The 13,168-nt window shown below is 41.3% G+C and overlaps 4 non-coding genes across 4 annotated transcripts; 1 reads left to right on the forward strand and 3 right to left on the reverse strand.

Annotated features, from left to right (window-relative positions):
• Nucleotides 1–6,283: 6,283 nt before the first annotated feature.
• Nucleotides 6,284–6,356, reverse strand: trnav-uac (transfer RNA valine (anticodon UAC)). The gene has a single exon. It is a non-coding gene; the product is annotated as a tRNA-Val (tRNA).
• A 1,460-nt stretch (nucleotides 6,357–7,816) lies between these two features.
• On the reverse strand, nucleotides 7,817–7,889 carry trnav-uac (transfer RNA valine (anticodon UAC)). Its single transcript has one exon. It is a non-coding gene; the product is annotated as a tRNA-Val (tRNA).
• A 647-nt stretch (nucleotides 7,890–8,536) lies between these two features.
• Nucleotides 8,537–8,609, reverse strand: trnav-uac (transfer RNA valine (anticodon UAC)). Its single transcript has one exon. It is a non-coding gene; the product is annotated as a tRNA-Val (tRNA).
• A 264-nt stretch (nucleotides 8,610–8,873) lies between these two features.
• trnav-uac (transfer RNA valine (anticodon UAC)) lies at nucleotides 8,874–8,947 on the forward strand. The gene has a single exon. It is a non-coding gene; the product is annotated as a tRNA-Val (tRNA).
• Nucleotides 8,948–13,168: the final 4,221 nt, after the last annotated feature.

The raw sequence follows: 13,168 nt of genomic DNA on the forward strand, positions 1-13,168 counted from the left end.
TAAACAAAACAAATGAAGTCATTCAGAAAAATGTCCACCACGCCTGAGAAGAAATGGTGCAGCAGCAGCAGCAGCAGCAGCAGCAGTAGAAGAAGGCTACCCGGAAAAAAAACAGATGGGTTTCCTTTTTCCCTGAGACGAGTTGCTGCTCTGTAGTCTCTGGCTGCACACCCGGTCCCTTCAAAATGGAGTCCTCCAGCCTGAGAGGAGGAAAAAAAAAAAAAAAAAAACAGGCCACAAAGTGTTAATACATACTCGATATAAAGTTCACCCAGCCACGGAGAAACTGAGCCTCAAAGCGCACCTCTGCTGGGCTCTGGATGTGCTTCTGGAGGCTGCTTTGAGTCTTGAATCAGCCATGCCACGACAGGAACATTTCTCTTGACATGCTATGCCTCCCAAAGTCACTGTCTTATGAGCGTTTTTCTGCCACGACAGGGGGGGACTGAGGCACAGTTGTGTGTGTGTGTGCGCGCCTTGTTGTGTGTGCCCAAAAAACGCGTCTTGACAGCAAAAAACACAACATTTTAATGGCACTCAAAGCGTCGTGTGAGCTGCTTTGGTTGCTGTTGGGGGGAGAAAACAAGACGGTCAGCTTTTTGTCTGCTTTTTTCCCCAGAAACGAAGGGGTGAGAGAAAAACAACTGCAGCTCTCGGCCGGGAGCTGAAGGCTGAAGGCTGAAGGCATGAGAGTCACTGCGAGATTTCAGCCTTTTGTTGGTGGGGTTTTTGATTTTTATGGGTGCATATTTGGAGACGACATGGAGGGCGGATGTGAGGACATGGTGGGGGTTGTTTCAGGTGTAAAAATACCCCCTCTGCTCAACACACACTCCTCTCTTGTCCCCGGGAGGCGATGTGGAATCGGTCGCTGATGATCGACACGGTCGCCACCCTCCTCCTCCTCCTCCTCCTTTCCTCTTCCTCTCTGAACATTTAACAACGAATAAGTAGCAATAAGAAAGCAAGCATGAAGCACGATTGTGTCACTGGTGCTCCCACAGACACAGACGAGCCTCTGCAGGATTGTTTCAATGTGAATGTTTTTGGGTTTTTTAATGCGCTCGGTGAGTCCACTTCCCCTCCTCGGTGTTTCCTTTTTCCCCCCCCTCACCACCACCATCTCAGCTGGGACGGAAACACGGAGGATATGAGATGATATTTTTCTGCCTCTCAGACTCGATTGTAGCAAGAAAGCGTTTGGTGAGCAAACGAGAGAGAGAGACACTTGTGGAGACAGACAGGAAGGAGAGAGAGAGCGAGAGCGAGACGGGCAGACAGGACAGGGCCTGCTGCGGGTCTGTGTGCTGCGCAGAACAGCGCCGCGGACAGGCCGCACTGCGCACGTCCCCGGTGTCATTACCAGCTATTAACGTGGTCTCAAGTCTCATTTGAGCCGGTTAGTCAGCGGCAGTTTCCACTTATCGGACTTTCCACCGCCGCGTCAAAGCAGGTTTCGGTTTTGACGAAGCGTCGAGGCTGTTTTTTAAATGAGTTTCAGCTCTGATAACACGTCGGTAAGTCCCCTGAGAGCTGTGACAGAAAAGGAAAACACAAGTAGTAGGCCTCAATGTCATTTTCAGACTCTAAGTCCAGAGGAAGTGTTAAAAAACAGCCTATAAAACAAACAAGGTACGACAAAAACATATAAAATATATACTACTAGGTTATTAATAGTGATATTGGTCTCCTAACCAACAACTTCCGGTTAGCAAGCTTACATACTCTCAAATTATTCACGTTATTTCAAAGTATGTACATCTAATTCATCGATAACACATGTTTGATTCTTTCATATCTTGTTAATTACAAAACTTTGAAGACCTAAAAGAGTGGTGACGTAGTTTTGTTGGCTAACCCGGAAGTTAGCATCACCCTGGTTCCCCTCGACAAAAAGTCAATGAGATTTTTGAATTGGATTTTTGAATATCGTTGAAAAATAAGCTCTGTGGCAAACACAAGTTTATGATAATTACGCGTTTTATTCAGCAAGATAATCTACACAGATGAACACCACTTTTATGATTAAAACTAAAAACTACACCTCTCCATAACTTCCTTTTAGAAAACTGCTGCATCAGCTTACATATAACTAAACTTTGTTTTCTCATGATGTTATTTCAAAATGTGTACATCTAATTCATCTCAAATACACGTTCGATTCTTTCATATCTTGTTAATAACAAAACTTGGAAGACCCACTGTAATAGAGAGGTGTAGCGATGACACTATATTGGAAACACCTCTCAGTGTAAAGCGATGCAGCTCAACTGCATTGTAAACTACAGCCTCCTTTCTTAACTGTTATAAATAAAAACTGAACGTTTTAACCTTCAGGATGGGATGATTTATTTCAGTACTGAAGACTGCATTAGTTTAAGCCAGATGTACATAATAAACTGCCAACAGAAGAAGCATTCAGAGTCCTAAAAACCCTCCATTTACAAATAAAGTTAGAAGTTTTACTTAAAATACAGAAAATGGCAAAATAAAAGTATCAGTGAAGTTATGTAGAGTAGAAGTTATGTAGAAATACTCCTTTCAGAATGAGATATTATTATCAATTATGTATTGTTTTATTTATTTACATAACATACACAACATATCCTCACAAAACAGACAATCAGACATGAATAAAAGTTTTTTGAAAAACGAGTCTGAACTCTTCAGCGATTCATTTTATCAAATACCCGTTCATTTAAAAAAGGAAAAATCCATTTGACAGGTGTAGAGCATTTCCTACTCCACTTTCACTACACCAGTGAAGTGTTAAGTGCACTTCTACAGTCTAAAATTGTCAGATTCGCGATGGACAGGCTCACTAAAAAGTATCAAAATCAATACAGCAGAACCAAAGACGTCCACTTTTATTCCACGCTGTCTTTTTCTTCGTCAAAACCTGGTGCCGACATTACCGACAATGGAACCAGGCAGCTATCCACAAGCAGAGATCAGGACTGGGCTGGTAGTTAAAACTAGCTTCACCTCAATAGCAACAGTAAAATGCTACTTACACATTGATGAATCAGCAACCACGATCTGATGACGTAATGTCAGCCACGGGGGGACATTTTTCTGTTACTTTAAGAGTAAAGTAAAAGTTTTAAGCTCCAGCATAGGGTTGGGAGAGTCCCTCCTCAGGTTGGTTCAAGCTGTCAGTGTGTAAAATATGCAAAAATAATAACAAATGATGAGCGATTTATGTTCCTAAAGCTACGCAGAGCATTAATGACTCTCTACCACAAACATGACTCAGCTGAGAGAAGTGATGGTATCTGTTCTGGTAATATGAGACTAAGAGAGCTCACAGTCATTGCAGTCCAGGAGTGACATTTTCATTAATGGTTTCTAAACCTACTTTCACCTACTTTTACGTCTGTTAACCCTTAAGTAGCTCAAAGAACCGATTTTGAACCTGTGTAATTTAAAAATATGTAGTTCGGCTGGTTTATGGCTTCTGGACTGGTCGTGTGAGGGATTCTTGAAACACTGCTGGAAGCTAGAAACATCTTTGAATGTAGGTATGTAGCATGTATCTAATGGGTGATGCAGATAATCTATAACGGAGTAAGAAAAAATGTGTTGGACAATATTTTGGGGAAATATGCTTATTTAGATTGTTGCTCAGACCTAGTTGAGAAGACAATACCAGTCTCATGTCTGTATGCTAAATGTTATTTTCAAACCCAGAGAAATCCACAAGTTACTCATGGTAAGGGTGCGTTTCATTTGGTCTCCTGTCGCTACTTCTGGGATAGGAAAGATGGCAAAAGAGACTTCACGTAAATACAATTTTAAAACATTTTTGACTGAGTCACGTCAGATAGAATTTCATCAGCAGTTGTGGTCGTTTAATGCTGTTTTCACCACCAGTGAAGCAAGTCTGACCACAGGATCATTTGTGTTTATTCGCCCAAAACTGCCAGATTACTTAACTGCACATCAGCTGTAAACTAGCAAGCAATGGCACAACGAGAGTGTGTGTGTCTGTTTAAATCAGCACTCACCACAGACTCAGACTCTCTCTCTTCCTTTCCCCTTTCCTCTCTGTACTTTCTTCATGAAGTAAAGTACATTTCCCCTTCGGCTCCAGTCAACAGTCAACATTACAGAACATAAACACCCGACAATTGTGGTCACATTCACGGATCACTGCTGCAGTTTGATAAACAGAAGTGAAGACAAATCCACTTTTCAATCCCCCAAATTTTAAAAGTAATCTCGGACTTCTTTTTCTGTTGAATCAGAGCAGAATCCAATGTGACTCTGGGTGTTTATTCCTCCTGAAGTTCTGGTTCTGCACCTGAGTTTCTCCTCCAGAACTAGGTGGCTCTTAGTAGCTGTAGCAGCTTTGTAGTAGTAGTAGTAATAGTCCAGAACATGAACCTCATAAAACCACAAATTGTTGTTTTTACATTTTGGTTTTTGTACCAAGTTGCAACATGCAAATAAGTCAGCTTTAAAGGTGCTGGTAGACAGATTTGTCTAAACAGAGCCAGGCTAGCTGCTTTCCCCTGTTTGCAGTCTTTCTGCTGAGCTAAGCTAACTCAGCTGGCTGTCACTTCATGCTAGCTTATAATCATGAGAGTGTTCTGACCGGCCCTGTCACCAGAATAAAATGTTGGCAGATAACGTTTCTTTGTCATACCTCAGCTTACATTTTTACAATACATGACATATCACGTTCACATTACGTGTTTATGACCTGCCTTCCAAAATAGGAAGACAGAGGGGATGTTGGTGGAGTTAACGAGCCGAGGCTGCCAAGCCAGTGACCACAGTTCAAGACTGCGTTTCAACATTTGTAAGGGTGAAACCTACGGATATTTTTCAAGGAGACCTGGCAACAAGAAATGCATATTTTTGGCGGAGAAGTCGTGACATCTCCAGCTGTGTTTGTGGCGACCAACACAGGTATTTTAAGCCACAATGTGATCTTTTTCTAACCCTAACCAAGTGTTTTTTGTGCCTAAACCGAACCAGTTGCAACAAAGAGAAGTTTTAATGTATCAGTGGTTTGCAGAAGTGTACATTGCCAACATTTATTCTGGCGATTGGGTTGAGTATTTCTCAAAATTTAAAACCTTTCCTTTTAAACTTGAAGGAAGTCACTGGGACTATTCATTCAGAAAAAAGGACAGAAGAACATTAGTCATTAGTAGAAGATCTGCCAGCGTTTGTCAGCTGTCCGTTCTGTTGAGTGATTCAGAGACGACAGCTCTGCTTTCTGCTCTTAACTGAGTTCCAGGATAAGATGGCTCATGATGTAACATGCAGCTTGTCGACAGGTTGTGTTTGTGTTAAGATACTAAACAAAGACGTAATCCTTCAGGCACAAGGCTTCACTCTCCCTGTCGAAGGCTGGAGAGGAACAGAGAGCACAGGGATGGAGAACGGAGGGAGGGAGGGAGTTTTCTGGTAGGAGCCAGGCTGTTCCAGGCGTGTGCAGCCTCCCTCCTCCCCTCTCTGACATTACTCATGAAGCTGACAGCTCATTGGCTCAGGTGCAGTATGTCATCAGAGGCTCTTTTAGCTCATTTGGAAGGATGTACAGGTATTTTTTTATTTAATATCAACTGGCAACACCAACTGCTCAACACTTTGTGTGAAAACCACAGGACCAGACACGACCGGTTGTTTCTATAAAGTTTTAGAAGATTCATACAGGATTCAAACCGTCTATAAGTAGCTCCATCTCAACCAGCTACAACAGTCAAATGCTGCCTCAACATTGATGCATCAGTGTTTACAACACAGTAATTTGTCAAACATGCTGATAACATGTCTGTACTTTTACTTTCCATTGTAAGGACTTGTCATGTCCACTAGAGGGCAGCAAAGCACCTGCTGTAATATGTTCACAACATGACTGAAGACTGTCAGTGTGAGCTGGGACATCTTCATTTACATACATACAATCTTTGTTCATATATTTTAATAAATGCACATATCAAAGTTAAAATGAGTAAAGGGGCTGGACAAAAATAAAGGTCACCACTGGTATGATTCACTTTTGCACACGCATCTTTTATGAAAATAAATCAATACAAACTAGTCTACTGCTCAGTCTTATCAAGTTGATAAAGACCTTAGTGTGATTGTTAGGGTTAATGAGGCCAGATTACTCAAACACATGCAAGCTAAGTTGGGCTCCCTCCACAGAAGAGTCCTCAGCTTTAGGAAGCCTGAACTGCATTTATACTTTGAGAGTCTAATCCTTACCTTCTTCACCGTGTGTGATATACTTTCTCTGTTAAACACAGTTAATTCAACCATAAAGGACTGGTTCCACTGGGGGTTGAACCCAGGACCTTCTGCGTGTAAAGCAGACGTGATGACCACTACACTATGGAACCGTGTTTTTTTTAAGAAATAGACAATTAATATCAAAGTCTGCAATGGGAGCATTAAACGTCTGCACCAAAAACCATGGAAGTCCTTTCAATATTGAGATTTTGAACATCTATTGAAATATCTCATCAACTATTGGATGCACTGCTGGGAATTCCCCCCCCCCCAGGAATTAAAGATCCTCCAATGACCAGCCAAAATGACAAAATGGCCAATGCTCTCAACTATTTTTTTTAATTTTTTTTGGGGCAGAATACAATTGAATAGAAATATCTTTATTTCTTTAAAAAGTTTTGTATCAACTTTGAGTTAACAAACTGAGGTCTGTAGTTGAGTGGTTAGCATGTTTGCTCAACACACAGAAGATCCTTGGTTCATTTCCCAGATGAAACTCTGTATTATGGTTAATCAGTACATTAGTTAAGTCATTCACAGAGTATCAGACACTTTGAAAAGACTCTCACTGTCTAAAAAGGTGATGTGGTGTATTCTGGATAAGCAGAGCTGAATGTTGCATTTTGTTCCCAGTTCATCAAAAGCTGAGATTTTTGGTTGATCTAAGCCACAACGACAATAACATCCAAAAAGTCATTCATGCTCCTCAGAGCTCCCCTGACTTTTCAAACACCACCACTACTCTTCACATGTCGGCTAATGTTGAGTCTGTCAGTGTCTGCGGCCCTAATTGTTGTGGTGTGTCCTGCACAAAAAAAATTGCTTTATGACAGCAGCGGGTTGTATATCCACAGTCCTGAACGTAGGAGCCAGTTGGCCGTTGGCTGTGCGGTGCGTTCAAGTGCAGCTTTTTGGTCGAGACACAGGCGACGTGAGGCGACACCACAGTCAGCTTTCATCACCACGAGTTCTTTGATGTAGGTTTGGTGTGTCTGGGCCCTGTTGGCTTTATGCACAATGACTACAGACAATGGCTGACTGGCTCCTACGTTCTGCTCCTGAGAGAGAGGAATAAACTCTTGATACCACCAGACACTAGACGACTTTTTTTTTTTTGTGCAGGACACACCAAAACAATGAGGGCCGCAGACACTCCCTGACAGACTCAACTTTTTAGGACTTTTAAGTATATTTGTAAGTATAATTTTTATTAAAGTCAATCATATATTTTACTGTGTGGTTCCATAGTGTAGTGGTTAGATCCTGGGTTCAATCCCCAGTGGAACCATTGTCTTACGGCTAATCAATACATTAGTGAAGTCATTCACAGAGAGACACTTTGTAGAGATGAGAACTAGACTCTCACTTTCTAAAAAGGTGATGTGGTCTATTCTGGATGAGGATAGCTCAATGTTCAGCTCTGTTTCCCAGGTTGTCAAAAGCTGACATTTTTGGTTGAGCAACATGTTTTTCCAGACGGCCATACTGACTTACAAAAGGTAAGAGCAGGGCCACACATTGGGCAACTGAATCGAAACATTAAACACATCATCTTCTAATAATAAGTCAATGGTTCCACTGGGGATTGAACCCAGGACCTTCTGCGTGTAAAGCAGACGTGATGACTACTACACTATAGAACCACACAGACAAAGAACATCAGCTGATGTATCATAATGTGTGCTAGACGAGGATCACCAAAGTCTTAAAAAAAATACAAATAATATTAAAAAAAAGATCAATTCTAAAGGCTCCGACATTGGCTGACGGTCAGATGTCGGAGTCTTTCAGTGTCTGCGACCCTAATTGTTGTGGTGTGACCTGCACAAAAGAAAAAGATTGCTTTATGACAGCAGCGGGTTGTATACCCACAGTCCTGAGTCGTCTGGTGGCTGGTGGTACGGAGAGTTTTTTCCTCTCCCTCAGGAGCAGAACGTTGGCCGTTGGCTGTAGTCTTTGCGGTGCGTTCAAGTGCAGCTTTTTGGCCGGGACACAGGCGACATGAGGCGACACCACAGTCAGCTTTCGTCACCACTAGTTCTCTGATGTAGGTTTGGCCCTGTTGGCCTTTTTGATCCCATAAGTTTTGCTCTCGCACCACCTATACTGTTTTTTTATTTTTCATTTAAATATGTCAACATGCATTGAAAGGTTTACAGTGAAATTTGGTGTAGATATGCATGATCACAATATGAAGGCTGATTTGTGTCTTGAATGTGAGTCTAATCCTCAACTCTACAAAGTCAGTATTCAGACTCTCTGTTAAACCCTTTATTCAACCATAAAGCAGTGGTTCCACTGGGGATTGAACCCAGGACCTTCTGCGTGTAAAGCAGACGTGATAACCACTACACCATGAAACCTCTGTAGGGACAAAAGGACAGTGTAAAATCGAAGGTGGAGGTCTTGTTTTTATGCAACCTACTTCCAGAATGTAATGTATAGCAGGTTACTAGTAACTAACATTTGAAAGTAATAAGTAACTTTACAGTATTACTGTCTGTGTATAGTCCCAGAAAATGGCATTATGAATTGTGTGAACTATTTTCCTGAAGAACTTTTTTTTAAAATAACACAGTAAATCTGAAGGGTTGATTTATTTATAATATTATATATGATGTCTTTGTGGTTCCATGGTGTAGTGGTCAGCACGTCTGCTTTACACGCAGGAAGATCCTGGGTTCAATCCCCAGTGGAACCATTGACATTTGTTTGAAAGTGAGGATAAAGAGATGATGTAAAACAAAACTCCCCTGCAGGAAAAACAGTTTGGGAATATGTGTTGTGTGTCTCTCAAAGGAAAAATTCACCCAAAAAATGAAAATGCAGTCATTATCTACTCACCCGCCTCCTCTAACCACTGTAGGCCACCAGGCTTTAGACCTAAAACAGACTGTTTACCTTACTGGTGGTTTGTTCTTTTATGCTAACAATATCCTCACTTTAGTACCATCTTAATCTTCTTAAACTTGAATAGATAGCAGCATGTAAGAGCAGACACACACACACACACACACACACACAGTGAAAGCTCCTGGATCAGATGCGTGGGAGGAAGCGTTCACACCACACACTGATGAAGTTTTAGTCAACTGTCTGTCACACGAGAGAGAGAGTCCCAGAGGCCCACGCTCGTCTCCTCTTCCGGAGGTGTGTGTTTGTGTGTGTGTGTGTGTGTGTGTGTGTCTTCCTGTTGTTTTAGATTCCTCTTCACTCCCCCACTGCTGCCAATCCATGACCTCTGACCCCGGCTGAACCCAGCTGTCAGCTGTCCTGGCCTGTATGGGACAACTCTCTCTCTCTCTATCGACTTCTTTCTTTGTGTCTCAGTTTCACTCCTCCTCTCTCCTCCGCTGCAGCTACACTGAAGCTCTTTCTCTTTCACGTTTATTGTTTCAGACAGTGGTGGAAAGTAACTACGTACAATTTTGAGGTACTTGTACGCGAGTATTTCCATTTTCTGCTAATTCACACTTAAATTTCACTTCATTTCAGAGGGAAATATTGAACCTTTTCCCCACTAGATTTATCGAACAGCAGCGTTAGATTTCACTTTAAAAACATAAACACACTGCTTAAGATTAACCCTCCAGTTCCCTCTTTTTTCTTTTCTTTTTTTTTTTACTTGTGACTTCTTATAAGAGAACAAAACGCTGCTTTGTTTTACACAACAAGGCCATCTTGATTCAGAAACTAAACAAAGTGACATTTCTTGCAAAAACAACCCAATCGGGAGATGTACATTTCTGCAAACCACACATATGTCATGGATTTTCTTGAAAAAAATTCACGTTGAAACTTTGATTACTGTAACCATTCAGCAACAACTGTTTAAATGAAAACATGTTGCAAAGTTTCCTTAGGGTCTCTGAGATGTGATTAGTGAGACTTTGAATACACATACAAAGAATCACAAAAATGCTGACATTTAACTCAGATGGCCAAACTTCAAAAACTCATCAATTATTTGGAGTTCAGCTATGAGTCCCATGAATTTAATAGAAGTTTCAACACGATTTTTTTCAAGAAAATATCCGAAAATCCCTAGGTGAGTTGGCATGTAATGACCCTTCTTTAGTTTCAGTTTTTAATGGTATGTTGCAACAAGGCTGTACTTATGGTCTGGTTAGATTTAGGCACGAAACTCACTTGGTTACGGTGAGGAAAACATGTTATAGCTTAAAATATCCGTTTCTGTCACCACAAACATGGCTGGAAATCGTCCCAAGGTCTTTCTCTTTAAAATATTCAGTGGTTTCACACTTACAAATGTTGAAACGCTGTCCTGAACTGTGGTCACTGGCTTGCTTCTGGCCTGTAACTCCCCCACCATCACGTCCACCACCTGATATGAAAGTCAGATCATAAACATGTAATGTGAACTATATATGACATGTTTTGTTTTATCCTGGCGACTGGGCTGGCAACAACAAATGACAGTCACAAAAATGATTCACACGACTGAAATAAAGTAGGTTCAAGGCACTGCAGCGTTGGCGTTCAGATCCAGAAGCTCCGTCCATATTTGATACATTTTTTATAAATTATTTAAATAAATAGATTCTTTATAAAATATAAAATGTGTTAGACTTCATGGTACCGCACGTTGTAGCTACCTGGTATTGACAAAAATACTTAGATTATAATTTGTTCTCCTTTCCTCTACTCCCGTGTTCCCCATAGTCTTGTGACTAAAAATGTTTTTGGGGAAAATGGTGTTAAAACCAGCGCTGTTGATATTTTACACATATCATCAAAAACAGCAACAAAACGAGGACAGGCCACCAGAGGAAACACATTTTTCGGGGTTAGTGTCAGCACCTGGAGTTGAGTCACTGCTGACCAACAACTGCACATGCTGAATCATCTCATCACCATGGAGACAGCAAGCAGCCCTTTGAGGTCGTCACCCTGGATGTCCATCATCTGATCCACAGCGGCATTTCACATGGTCGCTGTGAGTGAGAGAAACACATGGAGCCGCTCTCCTGCCGGACGCGTTGACAGAGTCGTGGTAATGAGTCGAGGCCGAGCGTCTCAATGTGGACTCTGCAGTGACCGGAGGAGCTGCTCAGGGCAGCAGTGGACGTACACATCAGTGATTCACCTGCACCTCAACAAAACCTCATTTTCCATCTGGTGCAAATGTCATTGAACAAAAAAACTTCTTCTGTTTTCCTCTGCGTTCTGGACAGCCAAGTAAAACAAAGGAAGAAGTCAAACACCACAGAGGAAAAGGAAAACAGAGTGAATATACAATAATAATAATAATAAAATAAAACACCGACATTTTCATCACGTGTGACATTTGTGCAGCTTTCGAGCAACTTTAGCCCCGAAAGAAAGAAAGAAAGAAAGAAAGAAAGAAAGAAAGAAAGAAAGACAGAAAAACAATAATTACTTGCATTTCAAGAGGGTCCTCGCACCGTTTGGGACCCGGGCCCTAAAAATAAAATACAGTTTCCATCATATTGTCACAGCAACAACAGTAATGACAGCAGTAATTACAAGAGTAACTACTGGGCCGGCAAAGAATTAGGTACAATGATATAGTTTTATTATAATTATTATACGTTCTTTGTTTTTTGATATCAAATAAAGATAATAGAGCTAAAATAAAGTTATGAGGAACTTCAACAATGAAGAAGAGTGAAGAATAAATACAAAAAATAAACCAAAATACATTAAAAAAAAAAAAAAAAAAAAATTAAAGGTGCACTAAATAAACAAACTGACCTTAAAGGACAACACAACTTCATACTGTTTTACTGTGTTTATATTTGGCGGACCCTGCCACCTTTCTACAGTGTTCTGGACCTTATTTTCCTCTGAGAGCAGCTTGCTTATACACTTATGGGGAAAATGAATATTTCTGTGTTTGTATTATTACATTATTAATACTGTAATATTAAAGTTTGAATTTCTTCTCCAAAACTACATAGTGCCCCATTAAAGATAAGTATTTAAAGACCTTTAGACGGATCAACCTTTAATAAGAAGTATTCAGGAGATGTGTTGGTGTGATGAAGTCAGTCAGTGTTGTTGTAGCAGCAGCTCTTCTCCACACAGGGGAGGTAACAGCTTCTCTTTAACAGGAAACACACAAACAGGGTGACTTGTCTCTTCTCTTCTACATTTTTTCCGTTTAAAATAATCACTGTCTCGCGTCATTTGTTTTGTCCTTTTTTAGTATTTTGTTTATATATTCTCAGTAAAATATGAAGATAAACTGACTTCAAGACAAAACCAGGAGAAGTCAGCAGCATCTGATGACTCGCTGAGATGTTTTGAAATCTTACACTAAATATCCTCTCTACTCTCATCAAAACTCATTACCTCTCCTCATATACATAATCCTCATTAATCCTCCTTGTACTCGTGAACAACGTGTGAAAAAAGAAGAAAAAAACACTCTTTGAAATGAGAGTCCGCTTCAGTCCAGCTTTGGCGCCTCCAGACAAAAATATCTCAGGATACCATTAAAAAATGTCAAATTCAATTATGCCTTTCTCTCTTTTGGTCTTATTAGACATCACACACACACACACACACACACACACACACACACACACACACACACACACACACACACTTATGTAAAATCTGAATGAAAGGAAGAGGAAGTCCTGAGGGCTTTGAAAGCATGATTGGGAGAAAGCTCTTGTGCTGGTGAGAAAGGAGAAGGTGAATAACAGGCCCTGGTAGCCGGCAGCCAGCACAAAGTGGAGTGGAGAGCTCCATTCTCCCTGCCAGAGAGGGAGACCCCTCACGGGGGGTGGGTGAGGGCCCAGAGGGCCCTCGGCAGCCCGGGACCCTCGCTTAATGAGAAATTCCTGGGGATTTAGAGGGGCGCAGAGGTCTTCATTTTCTCACTGCGCCCACGGGCCCCCGGTAGCCGGGTGGTGAGGGTTCTCTTTCAGCC

The sequence above is a fragment of the Pagrus major genome, chromosome 13, assembly GCF_040436345.1.
Source record: "Pagrus major chromosome 13, Pma_NU_1.0".
Taxonomy (NCBI): Eukaryota; Metazoa; Chordata; class Actinopteri; order Spariformes; family Sparidae; genus Pagrus; species Pagrus major.